This window comes from Pinus tabuliformis, chromosome 4_1 (genome assembly GCF_031772625.1).
Source record: "Pinus tabuliformis cultivar Carrire ecotype Pingquan chromosome 4_1, CPIR1, whole genome shotgun sequence".
Taxonomy (NCBI): domain Eukaryota; kingdom Viridiplantae; phylum Streptophyta; class Pinopsida; order Pinales; family Pinaceae; genus Pinus; species Pinus tabuliformis.
Window position 1 is genome coordinate 782,172,431 of NC_142303.1, and position 23,516 is coordinate 782,195,946.

The window sequence follows — 23,516 nt, forward strand, 5'->3', positions numbered from 1 at the left end:
TATTATTGCAGAATACAAATGAAAAACATTATTTAACAAGTAAAGGCACTCTGTTGGCACAGAACCGCTGTGGTAAGTGGCCATTCAACTGCTGTGTGCAGTCACGAAACGTCGTGTGAGCAGAGGGTTATTATGAACAAACCCTCGTTATTATAAACAAACCCTTATTATATAAACAAGCCCTCGAAAAGGATATGCCGACTCTGTTAATGGAGGAACAACGGTAACTGTAAATGAACAAACTCCATAAAATCTGAAAGAGAAAATTCATATGTATATAGACAAACAAGTATTGCTGTAATGTAAGCCAAACGAAAACATATTCATCGTATTCAAGAGGGAGAAGAAATAAACATATATTAGCATGCGATAAATAAAACCCCGACGGGTATGGCAACAATTTGTTCATAGATGTCCCGAGGGCCAAGGAGAAAACCTGGCCTTTTCATAACGCAGACCACAATGAATACACCAGACAGTAAAAGCACTGAGATAATATATATTCCAACTTAAAAGAGTTCATCTGGTTCCGGCAAGGAAGGCCGTGAACCATTGAAGCCAAATACACAAACTCTAGGCGAGGTATCAAAATAAATACAGCTAACATAAGACTGTGTAATCAGATTAGATGTGGGTTTCGGCATGGCAAGGCCGACTGCTAACCTCAATCAGGGTTTGAGGCCGAACTGAGAAACCCTGAGACAGCAAGAAGAGTTGCCATGAGGAAACCCTCAGCCAAAGATCATGACGATACAAGTAAACCCTCAGTTATCTAAACAAATCGAAGTTCTGCATCCATTGTGGAGGATAAATACCTGAGAGTATTTCGAACGCATGTTCTATCCTGGAGCGGCAGGAGGACCAAGAGGTAAACCCCTGCAAACAGGGAACAATGGAAATTAGTCATGAGAATATATTAACTAAAACCATAAACTCTGTGACAACCAGATACTGAGGTGTATATCAGCTGTAATGAAACTCTGGAACCGACGGACAGAATTACCTGGATGGCTGGACAAGAACTGGCACACGATGGAGACAAGGAGTCGCTGAGCTGAACAAGCATTCGGTAAGCCCAACAGGTGCAAATGAACCCGGAACATGCGGTTTGGGGTATATAAAACCCGCAAAACCCTGGACCACATGTGAGCCCTTAGATCTGTGCATGAAATCCTCGCCGTCCATCCAAGCAAAGAAATGGCGCGTAAACCCTAGCGTGCTTTCCGAAGCTTCACATGGCCTTTGCACGGTGCTGGACACCTGGCCAAGGTAGGTGAAGGCATTTACATGTCCGTCACACCTGGCATTGGAGTCTAAACGAGACAACAACCAAATGATAACCGTTGACCTCAACCGATCACCCATGATTCGTATGGTAATAAGACAGAAAGTAAATCTTGTGTATTAGGTTGACCATGTGTATATGTGAACTATGATAGCGCATGGGTATTCGAGAGCCAACCTATATACATGTGTATAGTAATGTTTATGAACGAATCTGTTAAGGTTGTTCTTAAAGTATTTGAGTTGTAATAATTTTTTTTTTTTTTATTTGGTATTTTTACCATGGAGTGTGGCATAAACAGTGATAAAAAACACCATTTATTATATTATAGAATTTTTAAACTTTTAATTACACATCTTCCATTTATATAATATTTATTGGATTTTTAATATTTACATATATATGAAATTTATTTTAATTTTATATTAAAATAAATTTATATAAATTAAATATTTTATTATTATTACTTAAATAATTAAAAAATTTATCATAATTCAGTGATTAAAGTAATAATAGAACAATTATCACTAGCGTATTTGTAAACATTAGTTAACTAATTACCATTACTATTATTCAACCACACCACTTAACATTACCCTTTGATACGTCCAAAAAAATTATTTAAAACGTAAATTTAAAAAATAATTTACATTTTAAAAACTTTAAATACATAATAAATAATTTAAATTTAAATGAATTAAATGAAGTAACTGAATTCGGATAATTTCCCAGAGAAGCAACTCTTTAAATATGAAACTGATTAGTTTAATTATGAAAATACATATATCAACGACCAATTAGCTTGTCACACCAACTGTCGTCGATGGAATGAAAGGCTGTTCTCCACGTTTCGTCGACGTAAGTTTACCATGTTCCTGGCAATGAATCCATAGTCCTGTGATTTGTGCAAATATAAATTTGCACTAAATGCATGGTACCACTAATCTAATGTTGTTAGAGGCAGCGTGCTGTTAAGTATGCCTGGAATTCACTGGCTGTTTGCATTTATATTTGCACTAAATGCATGGTACCACTAATCCAATGTTGTTAGAGGCAGCGTGCTGTTAAGTATGCCTGGAATTCACTGGCTGTTTGCATGCTCCATGCTTCTTCAGAAGGCCTCAATGGGTATCTCCGTTATCTTGATAGTTCACATACTATGTTCTATATCTCAACAGAAAGGCAAAGAACGGAATCCCTCCAGAATGGCCTTTCCTAGGGATTCTCCCCTCATTGTTTATACATTTAAACCATCTATACGATTCCATTTCAGAACTCCTGATCGGATGCGGGGGAACTTTTTATTGCCAAAGGTCTTCCGCAAACCACTGTCCCTACCAGCAATCCAGCAAATGTGGAGTACATTCTCACAACTAGGTTTTCAAGTTTTCCAAAGGGTCCAGCTTTCAGGAGCGCGTTTAGAGATGTTTTCGGTGATGGATTGTTTAACGTCGATGGAGAACTATGGATTCAACAAAGAAAGGCGTCAGTGGTAGAATTTAACTCTGTATCTAGTCTCACTTATGTCTTGAACTCGCTGCGCCAAAATCTCATTCCTGTCCTGGACAACACCATATCCAAGGGAAGCGCCACCGATCTTCAAGACATGCTCTTTCGTTTCACGTTTGACAACATCTGCAAAATTGTGTTTGGGGTGGATGTGGGATGTTTATCTCCATCTCTGCCAGCCATTCCTTTCGTGAAAGCATTCGATGATGCTATTGAAGCATAATATAGTAGATTTTTAATGCCTGTATCTTTGAGAAAGATTATGGGATTTTTCGGTTTGGGGATCGATGCGAAACTTCAGTCTGCTCTGAAGATCATCGACCAGTTTGTCATGGAGATCGTTTCAGCTAGAAGGGAGGAATTGGGTATGGGAAAACTTGGAATGTCTCGTAGCCATGCAGATATATTATCTATTTTTATGAAATCTTTGGACCAAAATGGAATCCCATATTCCGACACTTTCTTACGAGGCATTTGTCTGAGCTTCATTCTTGCCGGCAGCGACACAACATCTGTGGCACTTTCATGGTTCTTTTGGTTGCTTCTTCAACATCCCCATGTGGAAGAAAATATTTTGAAGGAAATCCACTGCATTTGAAGGAAGAGATCAGCTAATGTCAAACCCGGTGATCCACTTTGTTTGAGCAGGGAGGAGCTGAAAGAAATGCATTATCTGAATGCATGTTTGTCCGAGAGAATGAGACTTTACCCTCCTGTGCCATTGGGCAGAAAAGAGGCGATAGAGGACGACGTGTTGCCTGATGGGACACCCATGAAGAAAGGGACTGCTATTGTTTACGTTACTTACGCCATGGGACGAATGGAAAGCATCTGGGGCGGAGACTGCATGGAATTCAAGCCAAAAAGATGGCTTAATGATGAGGGTGTTTTTGTGAACCAATCTGTTTACAAATATCCTGTTTTCCATGGAGGCCCTCAAATGTGTATGGGGAGAGATTTTGCATATTTGCAGATGAAGCACGTGGCGGCATCCATCTTATATCGTTACAAACTGAAACTGGTTAACGAAGGTGAACAGCTGAATTATAAGGTACGGGGATTGACTCTCTTTATGAAAAATGGGCTGAGGGTTACCCTCCAACCAAGAGGAACTGACAAATAAGGTCTACATGATATATCACAGCGTTTGCCATTGTACGTGCACGATAGTAATTTAGTATCGTCGACTGTGTGTCGAGAAGCGCATTTACTACATAATGCGAGTTCTTTCAACCATAGTTACCAAATTCGAATTCGGATTCGAATTCGAATTCGATACGATACGGAAAAAATTCGTCTCTATAAAATTCAATACGGAAAAAATTCGACACTATACATCTTACAAATACTTAAATATATTTATTTTTTTATTTTTTTTATAAATTTAAATAAACAATCTTTATATTCAAAATTTTAATAAAAATATAAAAGCTGTAGAAGTTGATTTTTTTCCAAAATAGAAGTTACTGTTTTTTTTATGTTTTACATAAGAGTTATTGATTTGCAACCAATTTGCTATTTTATAATTTCTTGTAAGGTAAGAATTATCTTTTTTCCTAATTGCAATTTGTCATTTTATAAAATTTTCTAATATAGAAATTACTAATTTTTTATTTTTTCTATAAAAATTATATATTTTTTTATTTTTTCCAATAAAAATTATCAATTTGTTAAGATAGAAAAAGTTGGTATTTTCTGTATTCAAGCTTCTGTAATCACATAATGAATTAAGCAAGTTGATATTTCTTATTAGAAAAAAATAAAAAAAAAAAGACGATTTTTATAGGAAATATATATATATATATATATATATATATATATATATGAAAATTTATAAAAGGTAATTGATCTTAGAATTAGCTTTGTCTTTCTTTACATTATTTCAATTTTCCAATAAGGTTGTCTAGTTCCAAACTTGTTTTGTCCTTCCCTGTATTAATTTCACCAAAGTTGCGTAGAACAGAACTTGTATTTTTCCAATGGATCAACAAAGCAAAGCTGGAATTAAAAATTTACCTTACCGATTCCTATTCAACAATTAAAAAATAAGTTCAATGACATATTTCCACTAATTCAACCATTAAAAAATAAATTTTTAATTTAATAAAATAAATATAAATTTTATTTTTTAACAAAATAAATGAAAAAAGTAAATCAATATTTTTAAATTTCCATACTTACACCCGCATAAATATGTTTGAAAATCCCTTCAAATTCATATTTATTTAATCAACCATGTGGATGTGTATATCTGAAACTTCCAGATCTAATTACGATATACCTTGTGTATGGCTATCATTGTTCAATAAAACCAAATACATTACGTATTCTAATTACGGTATACGTTGTGTATCGCTGTCATTGTTCAATAAAACCAAATACATTACGTATTCATGTGCGGGTGCAAACAGGAGACAGCGAATTGGGGCAGGGGACTTTGACATTGTTCAATAAAACCAAACACATTACGTATTCATGTTCGGGTGCAAACAGGAGACAGCGAATTGGAGCAGGGGACTTTGACAAAAATATTGCACTGTACCGAATTGAAATTCACCGAATTAATCGCCGTACCGAACCGAACTGGCGAATTAACGTATTTTTTTCGTCAATACGGACGAACTTGGTAACTATGCTTTCAACTACGTACTCCTGTGTCTACGGTCAATAATTTGAATATTGATTATGAATAAATAAAGGGATTCTATGTTTTTTATTCACTATGAAAAACTCAGAAAAATAGGTTTTTCTTTTTCAGAGAAAAGAAAAATAAATGTGTAATTAGAAAACTAAATTCATATCGTTTTTTTTAAAACTAAAGTTATTTGGTGGTAGGTATTTTTTTGTATGATGAATTTTGTGCATCTAGTTTTTTAATTTGAAAATAAGGATAAATTATAATCATTGAGGTTAGTTTTTAGTAATTTTGTGAAAAAAATTAATAATCCATACTCTCTGGGCCTTTATGTCTCAATGTATAAGTTAGACAAATATAGTTACTTATTTTGGTTTATAGGCCTTTGCAACCTAATCCTTTTATATGCAAACCACAGTTTTTATAAATAAATAACATTTACCAATTCTCTCTCTTACACATATATACACAATTAATTACTTGTAATAATAATCATGTAAAACGTATTAAACTAATTTATTAACTTAATTGGTTGAAAAATCTAATAATAAAATATAAACCAGTTTAAAATAAAATAAATTAAAGAGTTGATAATAGTTAAATAGAGAAAATATTTATGTTAATATAAAGTATAACACAAATTAGACTTTTATATATTAATTTAACTATATAATATTTTTGTATATTGATTTACTTATGAAATTAGAATAATTAAAGAAATTTAATTATTATAAAATATGATTTAAATTATTTTATTAATTAAAATTTATTTTCCCTCCCCTTAATATTATAATGGTGTTCCTTCACTAACCTAAAACAAATATTAAAATTACTAAATATTTTAAATTTAATATCTTATTACACAAAATATCTACCATAAAATTTTAAAGTCATATGAACAAAAAATAAACCAATAAAATAAAATACGGTAAACTAATATAATTATATAAACCATAACTGAAATATTTTAAAGCCCATAATATTTTTGGCATCTACCTCCCTCTAGTCTATAAAATCATACAGAGAAATATTTAATTTTTGAAAAAGTTGGTGAAGTTCAATGCTATAAAAAAAACTGAGAACAGGAATAAACTACAATGAAGTAATTATGGAGAGTGTCTTTTTCTTCTGAAAAAAAAACATTATAGAGAATGCAGTGATTATAATTGTTTTGAATGTAAGGTGCCAAATCGAAATGAGACACGAGAGGAACACAAGACTTGAAATGCTACACTGCATTTGGGCATCCGTAGAAAACACCCAATCTTGAATGCAGTGATTATAATTGTTTTGAATGTAAGGTGCCAAATCGAAATGAGACACGAGAGGAACACAAGACTTGAAATGCTACACTGCATTTGGGCATCCGTAGAAAACACCCAATCTTTTCAAATAATCAGTTTCGCCATTAAGTTGGAGGATGGCCTCTAAAATTTTTCGTTTTTCAGAGTTTTAATGTCATTGCCTCAAATTCTTTCTTTAATTACTTCTTCGTGGTTTTCCACACATATCTTTTTCCCGAAATTAAGCATTGTAATTGTCCCTTATAGATTGTAAATTTTGAAAACATTGGAGATCAGAATCAAGCCATGAACGAGGTGAAATTATTTAGTTTCCTTTTATAATTAAGATTTTACCAAAATCTTCCATTAAATAAAATTCAGATTTCATAAAACCCTTTCTGCGAAATGAGCCAATAACAACTGCATTACATTATATTCTATCTTGAAGACTGACTAATAAGCGAAATGAACCAATAACAACTGCATTACATTATATTCTATCTTAAAAACTAACCAATAAATTGCCTGCAAATAGAGTTTCTTATATTAACCACACGATACCTCAGAGAATGCATGACACAAGAAAACCATGCTACTTCTGTCTTTTAACTATTCCATTCCTTATAACACCACCATTAAATTATATTAACCACACGATACCTCAGAGAATGCATGACAGAAGGAAACCATGCTACTTCTATCTTTTAACTATTCCATTCCTTATAACACCACCATTAAATTACATTCTGAGGGAACAAAACCAAAGGCAAAAAAAAAAGGAAATACAACCACAATGGGTATGTGCTCCCTTGTGAAAACATGGTGGAGTTGTTTTTTACACGACCTTTGTAATTCGTTTTTCATAACTACATTGATATTTGAAGTTCTTTTTGGAGTGTAACCAGAAACATTATAATACATTAATTTTTGAAACTTTCTATTCTGGAAATATAATGAACAAACAGAGCAATTGATATCGAAGTGGGTGTGTATTCACAGCCCATGGTGTGGGAGAAAACGAAGAGAGGTGCATATTTGGTGGTGGTAACCACACGGTCGAATCGATTGGAGGAAGTTGGAGGAAGTAACCAAAGAATGCAAGGCTAAAGGTGTTGTTTGCTTGGCTGATTTTACCAAACCTCAAGATTGCAAGAGGATTATGGAATTCATAGTTTCAACTTTCTACACCTTTGGAAGATGTATAGAGTTCATTTTTTTATGTTTTTTTGTTTTTATCAATTTGTGTAGTCATCACTCATAATTGGGTGAATGCATGAAGACGGATTACACTTTTGGGACAAATGTGGTGATGAAATTTCAAGTTTTTCTTTTTTTATCGAATTGAAACTCTCAAAATTCATATAAGCATTGTGAATTTTGATTTGGAGTGAAAAGGCAAATTGTAGAGAATTATGGTGTTGTCTTAATGATGTTGTACGAATAATGGAAATAATGAAGAAAACAAGAAAGCTCAACAAAATAACCAAAACAAGAAACTAAATGGATTGGAATTTGTTATTCAACAATGATTCTCCGCACATTACATTTCATGGGAATTTGTTAGTTTTATATCATAGACCGTCGTTACATAACTAATATTTCGGTATAAAACTGTCTAGTTACATTTTACCCAAAGTTACTAATTCGTTGTCAAACTAACAAACTCCACCTTGACAACAATTTTCCTAATCTCTTGCCCATGCCCATTCATCATCTTTTCTGCAAGCCAAGAGAAGCTAAACACCACCGCAGCTTCTCTATTGTAACTGGCTTTGTGAACATGTCTGCACAATTCTCTCGCGTATGGACCTTTTGAAGAGCTACTTTTCCGCCATCGATCACATGTCTTAGAAAATGATACCTTACATCTATGTGCTTGGTTCTGTTGTAATAAGCAAGATTTGTAGCCAAGTGAATAGCGCTTTGACTGTCACAAAGTACATTCACTTTCTCTTGCGTCCTTCCAATCTCATCGAGCAAACCCTTTAACCAGATCGCTTCTTTACTAACATCTGAAGCAGCTATATATTCAGCTTCGGTAGTGGACAACGCAACTGTTTCTTGAAGCTTTGACATCCAACTAATTGCTCCACCTGCAAGAGTAAAGACATAACCTGTAGTAGATCTTCTTTTGTCCAAATCACCTGCATAGTCAGCATCTACATATCCGCACACTGATCCTTCACTACCATTAAAGACGATGCAATGGTCACTTGTGCCTCTTAGATATCGAAGCACCCATTTCACTGCTTGCCAATGTTCTTTACCTGGATTTGCCATGAACCTACTGACAACTCCAACTGCATGTGAAATTTCAGGTCTTGTAGATACCATCGCATACATTAAGTTGCCTACAACGTTTGCATATGGTACATGAGACATATATTGCTTTTCATCATCAGCTCTAGGACTCAAAACCGAAGAAAGCTTAAAATGGGAAGCTAGTGGAACATTAACAGGTTTCACTTTATTCATAGAGAACTTTTCAAGTACCTTCTCCACATACTTCTGCTGTGATAACCAAAGCTTACCATTTTTCCTGTCTCTGTGTATCTCCATGCCCAAGGTATGTTTTGCTGCTCCAAGATCCTTCATATCAAACATCCTAGAGAGTTGAGCCTTTAACCTGTTGATCTCTTCCATGCTTTTGCTTGCAATAAGCATATCGTCAACATACAAAGCTAAGATAATGAATATGCCATTGAAACTTTTGAAGTACACACAATGATCATACTCACTTCTTATAAAGTTTTGGCTCACCATGAAGGAATCAAACTTCTTGTACCATTGTCTAGGAGACTGCCTCAAACCATACAATGATTTCCTGAGCTTGCAAACTAATCTTCTGCTGCGACCTTGTACAAAACCTTCTGGTTGTTCCATATATATCTCTTCCTTCAAATCACCACGTAGAAAAGCTGTTTTAACATCTAACTGTTCTAACTCAAGATTAAGCAACGCAGTTAGTGCCAACACAGTACATATAGAAACAAGTTTTACAACTGGAGAAAAAATCTCATGAAAGTCTATACCTTCAACCTGAGAATGCCCTTTTTCTACCAGTCGCGCCTTATACCTTTTGATACTTCCATCAACTTTCCGTTTCAACTTGAAGACCCATTTACATCCAACAACACTTCTCCCTTCAGGAAGCTCTACAAGATCCCAGGTATTGTTCTTGGCTAAGGAGTCCATTTCTTCTTCCATAGCCATTTTCCATTTCTCGCTATCTGTATCATCTACTGCTTCCTGATAACAAGAGGGTTCCCAATCTTCAGTAATCAAAGCAAAAGATGAAGCAGAATCTTCATACCTTTTGGGAGTTTTCCTTTCCCTTGTAGACCTTCTCAGAGCGACTGGTTGTTGAACTGGTTCAGAAACTTGCACTGGTTTAGAAGCTTCAACGGCTTCCTTTGTGTCTTCAACACCTTTTCTCCAGAAGTCTCTCCTTCCTTTCGAGTGTCACCGAAAGGACTAGCCTCCAACTGAACTCGTTGATTCAACGATACCTGTTCCTGCTCAATTCTTTCAACATTTGATTTTAACAAAGAGGATTCATCAAATGTTACATCTCTACTAATGACTATCTTCCGCAATGTAGGATCCCACAACCTATATCTTTTCACTGCATAGTCATACCCAACAAAGACATAACATTTCGACTTTGGATCTAATTTTGAACGCTGATTTTTCAGAATAAAAGAATAAGCATCACAGCGAAATATCCTCAAATGTGAATAGTCACAAGACTGACCTGTCCAAACTTCTTCAGGAATTTTACAATCAATTGCTACTGAAGGTGATCTGTTAACTAAATAACAAGTAGTAGATACTGCTTCTGCCCACAACTCCTTTTGCAAGTTAGCATTGCTGATCATGCTTCTGGCTCTTTCCATAAGAGTCTGATTCATACGCTCAGCAACACCATTTTGCTCAGGAGTATAAACAACAGTTTTGTGTCTAACAATTCCCTCATCCTTACAGTATTGTTCAAATTCAACAGAAGTGAACTCACCACCATTGTCAGTTCTGAGACATTTAATAGATTTGTATGTTCTTTTCTCTACCATTACTTTAAATTGTTTAAAGACATTTAATACATCAACTTTCCTTTTTAGCATATAGACCCAAACTTTACGGGAGTAATCATCAATGAACGTTAAAAAATACTATGCACCTCCATATGACACAACAGGAGAAGGCCCCCACAGATCAGAATGAATGTAGTCCAAAACATCTTTACTATTATGATTTCCAACTTTAAATCTCCGTTTACACTGTTTTCCATACACACAATGTTTACATAAATCTAAATTCAACGATTTCAGACCGGGAAGAGATTTACGTTTCATCAATATCTGAAGACCTTTCTCGCTCATATGACCCAATCACTGATGCCATAGACGAGTACCTGCTTCTTCCTTTTCTGACGCGACCGCTGCTTCACTGATCTGAGTACTTCCTTTTAACCTGTAAAGATTTCCGACCTTTTCTGCCTTTATAACCACAAGGGCTCCTTTAAAGACTTTTAAAATGCCATCCTGACCTGTAAACTTATATCCATCTGAATCCAACACTCCCAAAGAGATTAAATTTTTCTTCAAATCAGGTACATGTCTAACACTAGTTAATGTCCTAATTGTGTTATCATACATCTTAATCCTGATATCTCCCATCCCAACAGTCTGATATGACACATTGTTACCCATAAACACAGAACTACTGTTTACATTTCATACGAGGTAAACCAATTTCTATGTGGGCACATGTGATGCAAAGCACCAGAGTCTAACAGCCAGCTATCAAAACCCTGAGAGACATTACATTCAAGTGAAGTTTCATCTATCATACATAATTCTTCAGCAGATAAAACTTCGTCTATCATACCTGAATCGACCTGATTCGCTTCGTTCTTCGGGTTTTCGGATTCCTTTCGTTTCCAACAGCCCTTCTTCAAGTATCCAACTTTACCGCAGTTCCAACATTTTGCCTTACACTTCTTTCCCTTCGATTTCGATCTGGAAGACCCCCTTGGTTTTTCTCCTCTTTCCTTTGAGCGTCCTCTAGCGACCATGGCTTCTGATGCAGCTGTTTCAGTGCTGGATTTCCTTCGTACTTCTTCAGACAGGAGAGATCCCACGACTGATTCAAACTTCAAAGAATCAGCAGAGTTGAAGCTGATTGAAGTTACGAAGTGATCCCATGATTCAGGCAAAGAACACAACAAGGTTATGGCTTTATCTTCTTCCTGTATTTTGACTTTCATATCTGTTAATTGGCATATTAGTGTATTAAAAACATTCAAATGTTCTGCAACGTTTGAACCTTCTTTCATTCGAAGACTGTATAACTGCCTTTTCAGATAAATTCTGTTGGTTAATGACTTTGTCATATAGAGATTTTCAAGTTTTTCCCACAATCCTGACGCCGTAGTCTCTTCAACAATATTGAAGAGAACTTCATCCGCTAGGCATAACCGGATGGTACTGAGAGCTCGGGCATCCAAGTCCTCCCAGTCTGAAGTAGTCATGGTTGCAGGTTTCTTAGTTGCCCCATCCAATGCCTTGTGCAACCCTTGTTGCACAAGCAGATCCCTAACCTTCAGTTTCCAAAGAGCAAAATTGCTCTTTCCGGTGAATTTCTCCACCTCGAATTTCGCATTCGACATCTTGGCCATTTTTCCCTTTCCTAGGGTTTTAGTCTTTCTAGGGTTTATATATATATTTTTGTTTATCTTTCTCAAAAAATTTCCAATGCCAACAAAGGATTTCCAAGTTTTTTTTTTTTAAATTGCTGAATATTTTTCAGGAAAAACCTTTGTTTTTTTTCGATTCAAAGAAAACCCTTTTTAAAAAAAAATTCTTTTCTCCTTTCCTTAAAGAAAAAATCTGTCTTCTTTTCTTCAAATTCTCTCATTCACCCCTTTATTCAAAAACTTTCTGAAACAAAATTTCTTTTAAAACAAAAATACCCGGATTTGCAGAACAGAGGTTTGGCAACCAACACGCAGAACAAAGGTTTTTCCTCTTCCGCTGGACAGCAGCTCGTACTCTGCTCCTACTAGACTAGGCAGCGGTCTGGCAACACGCAACAGCCCCTTCAGCCTTCACGCAGCAGGTCTTCACGCAGGCAGAACTAGGCAGCGGTATGGCAACACGCAACAGCCCCTTCAGCCTTCACGCAGCAGGTCTTCACGCAGGCAGAACTAGGCAGCGGTCTGGCAACACGCAACAGCCCCTTCAGCACCTCCACACAGCAGCACGCAGGCAGGCAAGTCAACTTCCCTTTCACGCAGTAGCACCTCCAGCACCTCCACGCAGCAGCACGCAGGCAGGCAAGTCAACTTCCGGCACCCTTCCTCTAGCGCTTCCACGCAGCAGCACCCAGGAAGATTCACGCAGCCTCACGCAGGTCCTCACACAGCAAAAAACACCACGCGGGTTCCTAGCACGCAGGAAGAGGCAGACTCTGGACTCTCACGCAGGCAAATTCACACTGGCAGCACCAATTCTTTACGCAGGGTCTTCACACGGCTTCTCACGCGGATAGGCTCTTTCACTGAAAAAACGCCTCACAACTGATACAGCTTCACGCCCAATCGCTCGGCCCTCGGAGCTCTGATACCACTTGTTGTACGAATAATGGAAATAATGAAGAAAACAAGAAAGCTCAACAGAATAACCAAGACAAGAAACTGAATGGATTGGAATTTGTTATTCAACAATGATTCTCCACACATTACATTTCATGGGCATTTGTTAGTTTTATATCATAGACCGTCGTTACATAACTAATATTTCGGTATAAAACTGTCTAGTTACATTTTACTCAAAGTTACTAATTCGTTGTCAAACTAACAAATGATACATTTTGCAAAAAGAAATAGTGTTCTATATTATATCAATTTTCCATTAAATGAAATGTTTGTCCTTACAAATTTTCACACATCTTAAGATGTATGTGTGTGTTCATGTAGCATAATTTAGTCTAAAATGTGTAATATATATATATATATATATCATTTTGCAAACACGTGTTCGCTTAAGGGTTTTTTCAACTATTTAAATAAATTGAAAAACCAAAGGTACCTTTTTGAAGAGGACTCATAAACTAAGATAGTAGTATTTTTTGAAAAAAAATTATTATTTATATTTTATGATAATTTTTTATTCAACCTTCTTAAAATTGTTCAAAAAACTTTCAAGCATTATGTTTAAAAGAAATTAGATCAAAAATATCATATGAATTCGAAAATGTCAAACTCATATGCCATTAGGTAGAAGATTCTTTCATGAATCCAACATGACTAACTGTGCCACCTAAGGACAAGTTTTGGCCTAAGTTTGCCAGGGTATAAAATGGTGTTGTAGGAAATTTTGCAGAACGGGTGCTGAAATTGTGGATTTAGGACTTCAAAGGCTTTTAAGGGCTCCATTGAGCATTTAAATTTCAAATTCAAATAGCTCGATCGAGGGTTTGATAAACCATCGATTGAGCCATTTACATGATTAGAGGCTCAATTGAGAGTTATGGGTCAATCAAGCTATATAGCTTGTTCGAGCCTTTATAAACAAAAATTTGAATCCCATAATTTAGATTTTAGAATAATAAAAATCTAATATATATATATATATATATAAAAGACATTTTTTATATGATGTATTGAATTAATGAAAGTAAGTATTTTTAATAAATGGTCAATATTCGCATTTTTCAAATGACAAAAATAATAATCCTGTTCATGCTAATTATACATCTAATCACAAGTTATAGATATCTTTGTGGAACAAATAACCTCTACTATTAATTGTTTTTTACATAAGAGGCAGGTACTAAATAGTCATTATGCATATATGTGAAGACACTCCTTGATGTGAAATCACTGCTCAATTTTCTGTCTTGATTGGAGTGATATATTGAACATGATTAAAATATAGTTCCATCACAGGTACAAAAAAATCATTTTTTATTTTAAATAAACTTTTTCTTTTTTAAAAAATAACCATCTATTTTATTTTATTTTTCTGGTTTGTTGTTGTTTTTTGTGTCCAGAATTGTCAAGTTTAACCTCAAGTCAGTTATGTCCAGCTAAATTTCATGAACGCAGAAACTAACCAGTGCGTGAAACTCCATTCTAGTTTATTGGCCCGCAGGATCAACCATTTTGTGTAACAAATTTACATATATTGCGCAATTCGAAATACATTTTTTTTTTCTAGAAGAAAAAGCGAAATATATTCATATAAGAAGATTACATAGTGCAAATGCAAGAAGCATATGCAGAAACATTCATATATGGAGATTACATAAGCAAATGCATGAAAGCATATGCAGAAACGTGGACCGAGCCACAAGCAAATCTGCTAAAACAGATCCCAAATAAAGCCCCGAAAGGCCAATATTGCCCCCCAGACAAGGCAATCCAACTATAAGGTGCAGAAGAGGCACCAAAAAACCAAGCAGATAAGCATCTGAAGAAAGAGCAGCAAGATCTGACCGCCCAAAATGGAGGGAGAGGCACGAAATGAGGAAGAGAGCAGCAAAAGAAGCCACTCCTTCCCCGCCCCCTCAAACTCTCCACCCGATTCAGACGAGAAACAGAGGAAGAACGCTGCCACAATCAACCGCATCTGCCTACAGAAAAGACCAATGGAGACATCCATAGGAGCGGCACGAAACAGGGCAGAGGCACCACTATTCCCTCAACACTCCAAAGGATATGCCATGGCCAGAAACAAGATCTAACTGTCGCCGAGAAGGGGAAGACCCATCGGAGCAGAGGCGTCACCGGGGGCAGAGGTGGCAAGGGGAGCCTCCTCGCCCCCGCTTAAAGAAAACTAAAGACCAGAAGACTTCAGCTCGCCTGCTCGCCCTACCGCTTCTGCCTTCCTGCTCCCCAACCGCTTCTGCCCTCCTGCTCACCCCTGCACGCCCTCCTGCGCACGCACCTCCCCCCTGCCTGCCGCTTCTGCTCGCCCCCCTGCCTGCTCACCCCTGCTCGCCCTCCTGCGCACGCTCCTCCCCCCCGCCTTCCGCTTCTACTCGCCCCCCTGCCTGCTCACCCCTGCTCGCCCTCTTGTGCACGCTCCTCCCCTCCTACGCACGCTCCTCCCCCCTGCCTTCCGCTTTTGCTCGCCCCCCTTGCCTTTCACCTCTACTCGCCCCCCCTGCCTGCTCATCCCTGCTCGCCCTCCTGCGCACGCCCTCCTGCACGCACCTCCCCCCTGCCTGCCGCTTCTGCTCGCCCCCCTGCCTGCTCGCCCTCCTGCGCACGCTCCTCCCCTCCTGCGCACGCTCCTCCCCCCTGCCTTCCGCTTCTGCTCGCCCCCCTGCCTACTCACCCCTGCTCGCCCCCCCTGCCTACTCACCCCTGCTCGCCCTCCTGCCTATGCAACTCCCAATTCATGTCATCAAAACTTCCGGCCTATATAAAAATACAAAGGTTGTGTAAGATACATGTATTGCCTAATTCGAGATTATTGAGTAATTGTATTTGATCGCGGCATCAGAAGTTGCAATTTCGATCAATTTTATAACGAATTTCAATGAAATTGCATTCGAGATTTCAGGTTCAATAAAAAATAATAACCCAAGCATTAACCTTTTTTTTCTTCAACTGAATTGTAATTTTTAAATTAAAAATATTAAGTAAATAGCCTAGTAGGTAATAGTATTGGTGCCGTTCGGCTCCGTTCCACATGAAGTTGGGGGTCCAAACTTAAACACCATTTTTTTCCTATGTTCGATTCCCTTCGACATAGGTTCCAATTTAAATACAACTCAATTAAAAAATATTTTTAATAAATAATTATTATACATAAAAGCATTTTATTTAGCTATTATTTTATTTAAAATAATATTTAAAAATAAAATATTATATATTTATATATATATATATATATATATATAATTTTAATTAATTTAAAATTCCAAATAATATGTTATAAATAATATGTTATTAAGCTAAAAAAAATCATTTAAATTTTTTTGTGTATCTTTATTAAATTTACGATGAAAAAGAATTTCTTTAATTAATATAACTTATATCTGTATCATTTATGTAATAATCCACATTATCTATATAATAAGTAATAATTTTCTGTTTTAATCTAATTATGGAATAAAATTCCGTTTAGTCTGTATATTCATATGAGAAGCCAAGTAACAAGTTCCATCTAAACTATTTTTTTTAATCAATTTAAAGGTGATTTCAAGTTTAAGAAGAACCTTCTCGCCATGTAAAGAACTTGGAGTATGGTTTAATTTGGTCTATTATGTCAAATTTATGTAATTGTAAAGGTTTTCTTTTTAAGAATACAAGAATATAGGTAAAAGGTTTATGTTTCATTTTATCACTGGAATTATGGAGTTGTTTTCAACTGTGAGGTGAATTATATTTTGAGAGAGGTTTTTTTATTGTCAGGTTGTATTTGTTAATAAATTGCATAAATGTTTGTATTATGTTGAATAGAATAAGTTAAAAAATAGATAAAATTAAATTTTTGGTGAATTTTCTTTTTTTTTTAATTAGGTTTTTGTTTTTGTTTTTTAAATAAAATAAAATTATAGTTTGATTTATTATTTTTTCTGAATTTCCATAATTTAAATTTTTTTAAAATAAATTAAAATTACTATAATCACATTTTATATTTACAAGTTTCTATATCTTTAAACAAAATTTATATACTTTAAAATAAAATTTCTTTTAAAACAAAAAATACAAGTAAATTTAAAACTTATTAATCAATTTATTTTTACATTCTGTTATAACCTTTCAAAATTAATATATATATATATATATATATATATATATATATATATATTAAAAGTGGTTGAAAATAAGCTCTGCCCTATGGTTCTACAGTATATCTCTTTCAAAGTGGTTGAAAATAAGCTCTGCCCTATGGTTTTACAGTATATCTCTTTCATATGTAGTAGTTTATATTCTCCGGTATAGAAATACTCTGGATCAGAGGAAAACAATCACAAATCAAATATGTTTTCTTACAAAGAAAGTTGACTAGTTTGATCAGCGAATTCAGAATGTCTAAGCCAGAAAAGGAAAGAAAGAAAATCGATCCAGTAGTACTTTTTTTAATATTAATCTAAATGTAGTGTTTTTCCCCTTAAAAAATGGTTCACGGTATTATATAAAACTACTTGAATTATGGTAGAAGTTTCTTCAAAAAAATTGTGCACTTAATGCAGTGTACCGTGAATGCAGTGTCCATGTTCTCTTATTTATGCGTTGAACCAGGCAATGAATCCATGGTACGTTGATTGGTGCAAAAATAAAATGCAATAAATTCATGATTCAACCAAATCAATGACAAGTATGCCTACAACTGCTTGCATGCTCCATGCTTCTTCAGAAGGCGTTAATGGGTATCTCCGGTGTTTTGATCGTCGGTTTTTTGGCTGTGAGCCACGTAGCTCATTTATGAGGGCGATTCCTATTTCTGTCACAGTTTTTTAATTAATGCCCTCTGACATGCCAGGCATTAGGGAAATATAAAGTGAGCTGTTTTTTTTTCTCCTCCAGTTTTTTTTCTGAGTTATATTTCCTTATGCCCCACATATCAGGAGGCATTAATTAAAAAACTGTAGCGAAAATAAGAATCGCCCATTTATGAGGCGATTTATTCCACTATGTACTCTCCACGTTTCGTCGATCTAAGGTTTACCATGTTCTTTATTTATTCGTTGAACCTTGCAATGAATCCATAGTCCTGTGATTGGTGCTAAGATAAAGATGCTATAAATTCATAATGCTACTATGCCTGGAGTGGTAAGGCACTCGGGCAGAGACTGCGTGGAGTTCAAGCTCATCATATGACTTAATGATGAGGGTGTTTTTGTGAACCAATCTGTTTACAAATATCCTGTTTTCCACGCAGGCACTCGAATGTGCATCGGGTACAACCTTGGTCAATTGGGGTTTATATGATGTATTAGTGTTGTACAACCTTGTTCCATGGGGTTGATATGATGTATTAATGTTGTACAACCTTGTTCCATGGGTTTATAGGATCTATTACAACATTAATAGTTTTTAGATTTAAATTTAGGATCAACTATAATATTAATAGTTTTTAGATTCAGATTTATAAATTTACCCAGATTATAAATTTCAAGAATATTCTAGACATAAATAAAGTTAATTGTAACTTAATTTTGTAAAATTATAAAATATTTCCAAAATTGCAATTAACTTAAAAATGCCCTCATTATATATATTAAATATTAAGTTTACTAAATAATATATTGTTACCCTGTATATTGGAATAATCCATCTATAACATTATGGGATTTCATTTTATACTCCACCAGTGTAATAGTGAATAATAATCTAGAATGGCCATATTATTTTTTTACGGTGAGATATAATAAACTTGTTATTTTTTATAATGAGATATAATAACTTAACTAGAAGTTGTCCCTTGCTTATAAGTAGTGGACTCAGACTGGTAGACATTATTTTCTTATGGTAAGGTATAAGAGAAATTGTGAAACAGCAAGTCCCTGCCCATAAGTAGTGGACTCAGACTGGTAGACCTTCCCATAAAGCCTACTCTATCGAGTTAGACCAAAGCTTCATATGAGGAGCACGCTCAGCTCATGATTTAGATTGGCCTGAATTGGTTAAGGCAATAGTACTGATCGCGGTTTTTGATGAGTAACGGAGAATGGGCAGCATTATTATGTTAACCCACTCGTTAAGCTATAAGCTTGTTGGAATTGCAAAGGCCTCTCCTTTAAGAGCATGCAGAGGCAGCAACCTATCAGATGATTAATAGGGGTGGGCTATCAAAAGGTAAAATTGTGTTGAATTATCTGAATTTGTTGGTTTAAATTGCTGTGCATTTCTATTTTATCATTTTCTAATCTCTAAATTTATGTATGGTATGGCAGATTGATATCATATGTGAGAATCATGGCGAAAATACAGTTGTGTCAAAAAGGCATGGCCGCCGAATCAAGTACACTGTGGATGAAGTATATAATAGCAAAACCATGGCCACGAAAGAATACACAGTGGATCCATGTCAACATAAGATCGCAGCCACGAACCTTGATAATCTTTCCTAGAAAACCACTGACGGATTCATATAGAAAATGTATTTGTCTTGTCTGTAGTATTACATTTTGAAGATATATAAATTTGATTTTTCTTTGACCTTCAATTTCCTTCTCTCTGATAACCGTAACAAGTATGTGAAAACAAAGTATACTGAGCAAAATCAACATATCAACCTAGGCTTTAGAAGGTTTTGATGAACAGTTGGCTTTAACTAGCGTTGATAGCAGTGGAACATGAACATGCAGACATGATCTATGAAACAATTCTTATCGCAATGGGACAGGCCAGTCTGTAACCATTAGAAAGCAGGTAGCGAGCATTAATGTGGAGAATATTGAGTCAAATAGGTGTCTGCTAACAGACTTTGTCTTCACTGCCCATAATTCCGTGCAGTGCAGGTACCATCCCAACGGCATATACATAGTTACATTCATATACATAGTTACCATAGCCCTACATAGTTACCATCCCATCCCAACGGCATATGTATATAGTTACATTCATATTTATAGTCAGGTTCCATTCATATACATAGTTACCATATCCTTGCATCCCCAATACTAAAGAGGCACCATGTGCAGTGCAGGTACCATCCCAACGGCATATACATAGTTACATTCATATACATAGTTACCATAGCCCTACATAGTTACCATCCCATCCCAACGGCATATGTATATAGTTACATTCATATTTATAGTCAGGTTCCATTCATATACATAGTTACCATATCCTTGCATCCCCAATACTAAGGAGGCACCATGGATGGACAAATATTAATGCGACAGATAGCATCATTTTATTTAATGAGAAGCTAACATCTTCATTTACTTTATTTAATGAGAAGCTTACATCTGAAAAAACCATAGAGCTTTGGATTCTACAAATGTCAAGACTCTGAAGATACTGTCTGAAACTAAAAGTCAAGGGAGCTAAGAAAAGGATTTGAAGTTGTGTGCCATGCTGACATTCAGATTTCTGTAGGAAGTGGAGTTTCCGAAGCCCTGGTCAAGGAAACCTTGGAGTCCATTCTACAGGTTTAGGTCTGTTTTACAAAGACGTGTTAAAACTGAAATGATTATACTTTCATGTTGGAGGCGTTTATAAATAAGATTCAATCATTTGACAATTTGTTTTTATTGTGCACTTTTTCGCAATTTTAAGAATCCATAACTACTCTTTTGAGATTTTAGAAGTCCCTTAACTTATTTAAATGATGCAATCAAACAATGTTTTACTACTGCAACCTGATAATTTACACCAAGTTCAAATAATTTAATTACTGTTTAGATGACCCTCTGATATAAAGATCACACTAATGACACAAAAACATTTTACCATTAAACCTGTCTATTCTTCAAAAATCCTCGCGTCCGCAAAGTTGCAAACTATGGCAAAGTGGTGGGAGGGGAAGAACAATTTCACTTTGAAAATTAATTGGTGCGCATGTTAGGAGGACAATCAAACCACAAGTGTCTCAAGCATATATCCAACGGTTTGAGAGACCCCTGCCATACTGGAGTTTAAAGCGGGTCTCCCGTTCAAGTGTTTGGTTTTGAATCAATATTTTACCCATGGTTTCTGACTGTATATATGAGAGTACGAACCCAAGGAAAAGTTTCGATGAGAGGTTTGGACATTATATATTGGGATGATAAGACACATCTTAGCATATAATTTAAAAATAACAAATATTCTTGAAACGGGACTAGATGGAGTTGCTATATATAATTTAATTCATACAAAAAATGACATTTTTTTTATGATATTTTTTCTGATTAATTTTAATCAAAGATTTTTAAAAACTTGAGTTTTAGTTGTTTAATTTATAGAATCAGAGTGCCCTAAGAAGTTTTTTAAAGTGTTGAATCTATTTATATATTCAAAAATGCATTTTAAACAAAAAAAAATCACATTATTTCTTAAAATTGTTTTGCTAGATTCCAATGAAAATGTTAGGCTACCGCTTGTGTAAATAGTTAAAAGGAAAAAGGTGTAAATAATTTATAGTAAATTCATTTATCTTGATTATAGTTGAAAATTGGGAAGAGACATTGAGGTACTAGTAAAAAAAATTTAACCCTCAGGATCTTTTTGCAAAATGTTAGGAATTTTTAAAGGCCTTGTATAATTATGATAAGTTTTGGAGTTTTGAGTTTTTGGTTAGAATCTTGCAAAAAAAATGGTGAAATTTTGATATTTGTTATTCAAAATGAGGTTTTGATTACATATGGATTCAACACCATAAAAAATCCTTGGAACCTTTGGATTGTGGAGAGTTCACAATTAGAACTTTGATTCCAACAAATCTTTGCTCGACAAAAAACTCCCAAAACCACATCACGAATAAAATATGCAGAGTATAAATACACTATAATTGATAATAATATAATTATTAATATTATTAGTCCCTGACAAGGCAAGTCTTTCTTTTGACTACCCATTGGTTGAGCTTTAACCAATATATTTGATAATGTTTAACTTTATATATATATATATATAACCTTAGTAAAAAAAATTGTAATCATCTCATTAATATCATTAAAAAAAAAATTTGTAATCATCTCATTGGTTCATATTTTGAAAGTTTTATTTCCACCTTCATGACACGTGCATTGGAGCATAATCAAATAATAATTGTTTTACCCAAATTCTATCCTATCAAGTTGTACAACTTCCATCAATATCATTACTCTCAGTCATATTTCCAAGCAGTGGATTGTTATTCTGGGGGAGGAATGTGATAGGTTATTATCAATTCCTTCTTGACCTTTACCTTTAGTTTGTGCAATATTAAATTTTGGGTTCTTGTTCATTTCCTTCATAGTTATTTGGTTTGTTTATTTAGTTAGTATGTATGTGAGGTTGCATGATCAAATGCAAAATTTTGCTTTCAATTATATTTGCCAAAGCCATAGAAGATAAGTATTACAATTATTTTATTTAATGTGATATTATGGATTAGATTAACAATATTAATTAGTATTAAATAAAGATTATTAAGTAATTAGTATTTGATAAATGTAAAGTAATTTATAATATTTAATATTTGATAAAATTTATCATTATTATGATTTTATTATTTCTTTCTTATATATATTTTATAAATTTCTACCTAGGTTTAAATGTTGGGTGGTTGGTTGGAATAATGGCTTAATAATTGTGTTTATAAATATTGTTGTATTAATTTGGACCCTTGTGAACTTTTAAGTGAATATATTTGTAGGTACCAATAATTTCATTCTAACCCTCAAAAAATATCTTAAAAATAAAGAAATTTTGACAATATTTCATGTATTTAATATCCTCTCTTCTAATTTTAATAAAATATATAATAAAATTATTATTTTTTATTTAATTTAATGAAATCATTTAATATAATCCTTTCTTAGTTAAACTTTGTCTTTTGATAGTCTTTCTTCCTTTAAACTTACAACCCTATACGAAGTCAAGGGTCTTTACAACCCAAAAACCCTATATGAAGTTAAGGGTCTTCTCTTTTTTTATCATTTATATGAAAGAAAGAACTTTTTCCTCCATCAAAGTAGCCATGATTACTTTATTATTATCAAAAGTAAGTAGATTTCAATTCTTTTTACATCTTAATGGATTTGAACTTTCTTTACCTTTTGTAGATCTGAGTTAAGATGAATCTACCATAGCCATGATTACTTTATTATTATCAAAAGTAAGTAAATTCAATTCTTTTTACATCCTAATGGA

The 23,516-nt window shown here is 34.7% G+C and overlaps 1 pseudogene; it reads left to right on the forward strand.

The window, feature by feature from the left end:
• Positions 1 to 3,056: 3,056 nt before the first annotated feature.
• On the forward strand, positions 3,057 to 5,465 carry LOC149178489 (cytochrome P450 86B1 pseudogene; annotated as a pseudogene).
• Positions 5,466 to 23,516: the final 18,051 nt, after the last annotated feature.